Genomic DNA, 8257 nt, shown 5'->3' with positions numbered 1-8257 from the left:
GCAGTTAAAATAACAATGTTGAACTCGGATGCAGCACTCAGTGTAATTTTAGTTCAGCTGCAGAATTTCACTGGGCAGCAATTTGAGATGAGGCAAATTCTGGTCTCAGGCAAGCTGCTGGCTTGAGGGAGGACTTGTCTGAGCCACATCAGCTTGCATTTCTACCTGATTCCTAAGTTATGGCAGTCATTTTCCTGCAAAGGAGATGAGGGACCTTGCAAGTGTCCTCCCAAGTGGGACTCTTCAGGCACCCAAAGCTGCTGAACTCTGTTCTGGTAAGCAGAGGTGGGAATCCAGGAAAGGACAAATTCAAAGAGGACCAAGGACCAAAAATGTTCATCTGAAACCTATCAGTGTGAATCTTGACCTGAACAAGCTCAAGCCAATGTTATCTTAATGCCATTTTAAGGGGGATTAAGCAATGTGCAAAAAGGCATCATGTGTTTATTTTTTTAAATCCCATCTGTGTCACATGGACTGTAAAACACCCAGCTTTAAAAAAAAAAAATCAATAAAGTTGGAAGAGAAGAAGAAACAAATCCGCTTTCTATACAAACTTCTATTCACAAAAACATGGCAAGAAACAGAGCTGCCAACTGCTACACCTACACTCATCCTCTGAATTAGGTCTCTTCAGCAAGTTAACATCCTTTCTCCCACCCAGCTTTCCTGCTTGTAGATATTGAGACAGAATGAGGTTGCAAAGAGATTTCTATTACCATCACTTCCTTCCATGCACACTTCCCTTTCCCACTTTGTTTTCCAGTGCAGGGCTTGGGTTTCTTTTATTCTGTTTGTTTTTTTCTTCCTTGCCCGCTTAAGTTAAGACAACAACATTTTGTTCTGTATTTCCACGGCTCTTCCACAGTGATTTGTTAACAATGTTGGGTTTGCAGTCAAACGACTGGAAAGATAAAAAGTTGGCAAGCTGCTTCCCTCATTAGGGAACACAGCTCGCACAGCCTATCAGCTGAATTATTCAACAGAAGAAAAAACACTCGACAAAAACAACAACAAAAAAAACCAACCCTGCAAGAGTAGGGAGGGAAGGGAAGCTCATCGACTTTGGAGCTGTCATAAAAGTTTGGCAGCATTCCTCAAAACTCATTTTGGGATTAAACCCATCTGAGGAACTCCGGCAAGGCTGAATGGCTGTGTGGCAGCAGACAGAAGCTGGCATTCATAATTCACACATTGGACTGTATTGTTGCTGTCTTCAACTGATAATGATGGAGCCCAAGGGGAGAATATTTCCAAAACCATAATGTAAGGGATCCGTTTATGTGCAGTTTGTGAGTAACTGGTGGTGCTGGAAATCTTCCATATGCAGCCACAGGCTTTAACAACTCACCATGACGACTCACAATAATAGTTTGTGTGTGTGTGTTCTTGTGTAATAAATACTGTGTAATTCGAAAGAGTTTAACCACCCATGAGAGAGGAGAGTGTTGCCTTGCATGTGCCAATGGCAAGAGGAGCTGATGTGTGGCAGCTTGTGCCATAACAAAGCTATGAACTGGACCAAAAACTCTGAGGGGAAAGTCAGGATTGCCCAGCATCTTTTCTCGTGTAGCCTGAAAAAAGAAAGTGCTTGTTTCAGGCACAAAGTTAGGCAGGATGGTCAAGACCTTGAAGTTCCTCATAGTGCTGGGGAACAGCATGCAAGTGGGCAAAACCAGGGCCTTAGTCTTAACTCCTGAGGGAGATGACTAAGGACACAGACCCTGGTGAGAGATTTCCTCCATCTGAGAGGTCAAACAGAGCTGGTATCTTGGAGATGCCTCCAGATAATGGACAAAGTCCTCCGCTGGAAAAGTCAAAACATGGACTGGATGGCACAGAAGAGTATGGACAGTTGTCCATACTCCAGAAGCAGCATGGACAGGGAAGAAGGGGGATACTTGAAGCACAAACAGAGTCTGTGATTTCGATATCAACTGGTAATCAAAAGCAGGAGAAATTTGGACTTGTCAAAGCAAAACTACACAAAAATTGGGAAGAAAACAGGAAGAAAAATCATGAGATCTCTACCTTTTCTTGCAGCTGTATATTATTTCCTGTGCTAAAGTAAAAGGCATTGAGTTAACCTATAGGGATCTGTTTATTTTAATTGGTGTGTGATATTAAGAAGGTAAAACCGAATCTGGAGATTCAGGAAGCACATCCTTCAGCTACTGCAGAGCCTGAAAGAGCAATGCTGCATATGCAGCAGGTTACCACCCACTCACTTGTTCCCAGGTGGGTTCTTTCTTTCACTCAGAAACATTGTACAAATAGATTTTTGTATATTTTTGTGAAGAGATTGGTCATATACACATTTTGTGTAAAAGTAACTTCAGTGACATTAGCCCCCGAGAGGAATCTGCAGAGAAGCCAGAATTTTTATGCCATAGTTGTGCTGACAGGACAGGATGTAACAAATGAAGTGAAAGCAGGAACAATGGAATTCATCAAGCAATTAAATCATTTTAGCTGATGACCCAGACAGAAAGAGAAGTCAGGCAGTGAGATCTGCTGACGACACTGAGCCCTCACTTAGAAGAGGAGCAGAATATCACAAGCATGATACTGAGCAATTCAGTAATGCAACAGGGCTGAAAGTCAATAGGAGACAGCATTGCTATTAGGGAACAATTAGAATTTTTGCTGTGAAGACTTGACCTCTGGTCTTTTGTTCCCAGAGGAGAGGAAGGATGGGCTATGCTGAAGCAAGATAGTGGCTGCAAATATCAGAGGAATCTTAATGCAGGTGGGTGAGGGATTTCTGTGGAGCGGGGAGGGATGAGGGCAGCACGTAAGGCACGCAGCTGGAACTGGAATGGGGGGGGAGTTTCCCCCATGAAGGGCTCAGTGTATTTACCTGGACATGCAAGGGCTGAGAAGGGATGTGATTACAAAGAATAACTAGAAAAGTAGAGATATTTACACTGGAAGACGAGGTTCATTGCGTGAACCAAGGGGTAGAGAGTGGCTACCGATGTGTTCAGATGTTCTCTTCAGGTTCTCCTCCAATCTTTACAACAGCCCAAAGCTTTCATGACTTTGAAGGTGGGAAAGGCAAGTAGCCCTCACTTCCAACACACAAATTGAGCTAGAGTGTTACATCCCTTCCAGCCCTACAGAGAAGGGAAGGGAAGCTACGAGACACAGGCTGAACAGATGGAGCAACTCTTTCTGGAATAGCTCCAGTGCCAGCTTAGTGTCTTCCCCAGAGACCCCTTGGAATCATTATCCTTTGGGATAACGTGTGTGGAAGGGAAACACACCACACATTAACAGGATCACTTTCAGATGACAGTGTTTGGTGTATGTTTGCAACACCACACTGATGACTGTTGATATTTCCATATCAAGATGACCAGTCCAAGTTGCCAACTGATTTCCTAAAAATCACCCTGATCCACCCCGGTTTTTTAGAATCAAATGCAAATTGGCCAAAATGGATTCAAATACTTGGTTGAGACTTCTGTAAATTTCTCCACAGAATCAACAAGGCAGAAGAGAAACCATTAGTGTTGAGGAATGTATGGCTTCACCATTGATTAAAGTAAAGGCCTTGCTGCTTCCCAGACCTTGGGCAATGCTTTTGGCAGTAGGGAGTGTGCTGACATGGTTCAATAAAGGGTAATTAATCAGAAGCCAGTTTAATTGAACACTCCCACTGCTGCTCAATTAATCTGATCACTTCCCTTATAAATTCACAATCCCAGCCTGTGGCTGCAGCAGACCTTATTTATATGCCAGTGAGGTTTCCAGTTTGGATCAGACAGACTGTTCTGGCATTTCCAGACCGAGCCCTAGGGCTGTGTTCATGCCACTAGCACAGATATCACTGCTGGCTTCCTGCAATACATCTGCAGGGGGAAATCAGATGCACCTTTGGTGAGAATAGCAGGATGAAGGCTTCCAAAGCTGCCCAAGTGGTTTAGACCTAAAATGAAAAGAAGTGGGATAGCCAAACCTCATAGGGCCCTCATGGTATTTTCTGCAGGAGATAGAGCCTGTTCCACTTTCAAGTAAAACTAGAAGTGAATTGCTCAGAATGGGGCAGTTTTACAGCTGCCCCTTCCTGCACTGCAACAGAGCTGAGAGCAGGTGTAGAGATGGGAGGGAATGCACTCTGCTCTGATGAAACACCACAGTAGTTTTGCAGGGCATGGATAGCACTGTGAGACAGTTGAAGGCAGGTCATGAGGAAAGCTGCATCCAGCTGATGCTGGAAGGACATTCGGAGAATAAAGGGAATCTTCTCTATCCAGGGGTGACACAATCCTTTCACAAAACATGGCAAAAGGTATGTTCTGGATGGCTTCCACTCAGCTTGGAGAGCATTGACAGGCTGCTGTAAACACAGCTTGAAAACACCCAAACTAGGTTAAGAGTTCTCTGTAGAGCAGGAAGGATATGAGACAGCTCAATATAATGGGAAACCAGCCAGTGTGGGACCAACACTTGTTGAAGTCAGTTGGAAGCTTTGTCCCAGCGCTCTGTGCTTAGGATGAGCATGGAAAGCATTTGCTCCACAAAAGTTTTTCATGGCAGGGATATACGTTTTTCTCTGAAAACAGCATGTCCCCATGATTAATATCACACAGAAACAAAACACAATACTCACTTGTGAGTTATCAAAAGCACTCCACTCCTGGATCATCGCAGCAGCGCTGAGTGCATCCAGTTCTGCCCATGCCTCTCCAGCAGCGCTTTGTCTCAGTCCAATGCAACCTCTTGCTTTCATTTAGCTCCTCTCTGCTAGAGAAGAAAAGCCAATCTGCTTCATGCACCACCACCATAAGTCCCTGTCAGTGTCACCAATAAAATCCCTTGGCAAAGGTTTGTGACAAGCAGGACCATCTGCACAGGTCTCCAGTAAACAGCTACTTCTGCTCGTATAACTGAAGGATATTGCAGTTCTTGCATCCCCAAAGCCAGCACGTAGTACCCCCAAAAGTCATTTTAATTTCTAATACCGAACAGCTGGCACAGCAACCACAACCAACTGTACTGGTCAAGCCAGCTGCCAATAAGCCATGCAAAACATGAGTGCAGACACACAGATATACCCTTCTCTGCCCCCCGCAACTCTTTAAAGCTGGAACAGTTTATATTGGGATTAATCCTATAACCCAGCTTTCTGACTGAAGAGGACAGGACTTGACCCTTCCACATTCCCTTTTCACCAGCCTTTGTCAGTCTGTGTCTGCTCTCCCCCCACATGTAGCTCCACGAGTTGTTTCTCCATTTCATTCCAGAGCAGGCTGCAGAGGCCATGCCAGTCTGCAGGAGCCTCCCCTGGATAAGCAAGCGGATCTAGAGCTGCTGCAAGAATATCTGGATGAAGAATAGGAAACAGGATGAAAAAACAAAAACAAGGGAATGAAGAAAGGAGCAGGAAATGAGGCAACTTTGCTTTCCCCATAAGGAGCCTGGAGCGGGTGCAGGCATTATGATTCCCAAGGCAGACGACAAGAAAAATGTCTGAGGTCCAGAGTGATGGTTTTGGGCCAGGGAACAATGGGGGAACTGAGATTCACACACACACACACACACACACACACACACATACAGGGGTCCCCTAGAACTGGCCACAGGATTTTGATCAGATGTGGTGCCAGTTGTGCCATGAGCTTTGTTCTGAGTCAAACAGAAAGCATAAACATAAAGCATCTGACTCCAAGCTCCTCTGTGCCTTCTGCCACTCAAGGGTCCTTGCCCTCACCCTGCTTCTCGCTTAGCAAAACGTTTCAGGAGGCCCAATTCCCCCTTCCCTCCCACTCCAGGCTGAATCAGAGCAAAGTTGCTGAACTGGGGCCGCTTGTCACCCTGTCAAACTTCGCTAACCAATCTTGGTGTGAAAGCAGCTGTGACAGGCAGCAGCAGAAAATCTAATGTCAAATTGATCAGCTGGAAGGGAACCAGCAAAACACTGGTACTCTGGCTCACAACCACTGGATGAGTCAATTCCCTCCACTCTCAGAATTACAGATGTTTGACTGGGTGCAGAGTCCAATTCCCCAAACCAGCCCCTGCCAGCCAGTCCCCACAAAACAATCTAAAGATGAAGCATTTCTTTTAGAGTTTGGTTTTTTTTTTCCCAGTGGAAGGGAATTTGTGTCTCAGTGACATCTCTCTCCAGACTCGAAACAGCTTTTTTTTTTTTGCAAACAATGCCAGTGAAATGCCACCATCATTTTTACAACTTTTTTTGTTTTCTTCCCAGAGAAGTGCATTTCTGTGCCTGGAGCATTTCAAATGTGCTGATGGAATCTAGCAGGGGTAACCAAACACACACATCACATGGAAAACAGAATCAAGGAAGGAAAGAAGGGTATAAGCAAATATTTCTTCAGGATTGTCAGGCCTTTCAGTTACCATGGCAGTACGTTTCCATGGGAGCCAAATTTGAAGCCTGTTGCTGCCACTGGAGTGGCCCAAAGAAAATTATTAGTTTTGAAAATTAACAAAGCTACTCACTACCTTGAAAGCCAGCCCACCCACAGCCCTCAAGAAAACAAAGGCATCTTTGCATCCCTGTAAAGGATTCAATAAACACGCAGGGAAGGAAGAGAGAGCAGAAAAAAACCACCACACAATGAAAAATAGGAGCTTCCTTTCATGCAACCAGCAATGCAGAAACCACGCTGGCAAGCACAAGGCTGAATGCACTTGGTGAAATATTGGACATAAAGGTCAGCAAATTCCTACAGAGCATCCTGGGTCACTGGCTCCTGAGGGGACAGAATGGGGGGTGCTTTGACACTAGTGCTGCTTGGTTGCCATTTGTTTGAAATTATTTCCCCCTTAACCATGTTGATGGCTCTCCCTTGATTTGCTCACCCATTTTCCAGGAGAACCTTCAGGAGGGGAAGCAGAATTTTCCTGTGGATTGCCTTAATCAACATTGAAGCTCAGCTTAGCTCCTTTGATGCTCCCTTTCCCAGTCAGAATATCTTTTTGAATTCTTGAGTTACCTTTTGCCTCACTGACCCCGATTCCTCACCAAAAAGTCATTTTCTACAGCCCCTGTCATTTTTCAGAAGCCAGGGAGCCCACCTGAGCTGCCTGGTGTACTTTATCACCTGTATCTGAAAAAACATGGCACACCCTAACCCTTTCCAAAGGGGAGGCATTGGGATTCGGTGTTAAAGTAGTCATGTTCCAGAGGCTGCCAAACAAGGGATATGTAGGCAACGTGAACAAAGCCAGCACTACCTCAAAAGGACAGATCACAGAGTCTCTGATTTATGACTTTCTGCCTAGAAGCAACTGCCTCTTCCTCACTAACATGAAAAGAGCATCATGAAGGCCTTCCCAATTAGGTCTTCTGGGAATAACACACCTGAGGAAAGCTGAACTCTCATTGAAAGGTAAAGATCAGAGGGAAATAGGCACCTCTTGGACCACCAGCTGAATCTGACTTCTCATTTCTAGTCAAAGAAAGATCTAAGACCTGCCTCACCAAAACATCACTCTTGTACCACTGCTATAAAGTCTGCGGTGCTCTCTGCTACCTCTCTTGCCCAGGAGGAAGGAAAAGCAGATCCTTTTAAAGCACACTTCAAACAAAAGCATTTGATGTGAATACAGCAGATTTCCTTTGAAAGAAAGGTGAGTACAAATAAAAGACCCACCACCTGGTTTGGGATTCCTGCTCTGTTCAGGTTTCACTCAAGCCATGAGCTGCACAGGGCACTGGGGAGTGCTGCATCCCACCTCTCCAGCTAAACAACCTTCCCCACCCAAACCCCATCATAAACTCTTCAGCCACAGACCTCCAAAGAAACAAAAAAATTGCTCTGCAAGAGGGAGTCTAAACCAGACTACACGAGAGCAGAACAACTGGCTTAAGGCAATGCCTCCTCCCTGTGTGGGAAGGTTTTCTCAGTTCCCAGCGTTGTGCAGCTCTGGCAAAACTATCGCTACCCACTGCTTGCCTCCATCTGTGCCAGAGGTTATTGCTCTGCAGAAGGAAAAGCACGTCCAGATTTTAGATCTTTAGCGAAGTCTGACATCATAGCTTCAAGTCCCGAACAGATGAGTTTGCAAGGATGTACCAGTGGGGAGCAAGGATGCTCTAATACAGGCAGTGTGTGGAGGCAGCTGCTGGCAGCTGAGAGCAGCACAAGGGGCAGATGTGGCCCTGAGCCCTCAGCTGAAAAGCTTGTCAGAACCATCAGGCAAAGTTTAACTATTTAGTGCAAGTCCTGCTGGGCACCTTCAGCTTCACACCATTTCTCAAAATCCTTTGCACTGCACCCAT

The sequence above is a fragment of the Neopelma chrysocephalum genome, unplaced genomic scaffold (assembly GCF_003984885.1).
Source record: "Neopelma chrysocephalum unplaced genomic scaffold, ASM398488v2 Primary Assembly neopelma1_64, whole genome shotgun sequence".
NCBI lineage: Eukaryota > Metazoa > Chordata > Aves > Passeriformes > Pipridae > Neopelma > Neopelma chrysocephalum.
This window is presented reverse-complemented; position numbering follows the sequence as displayed.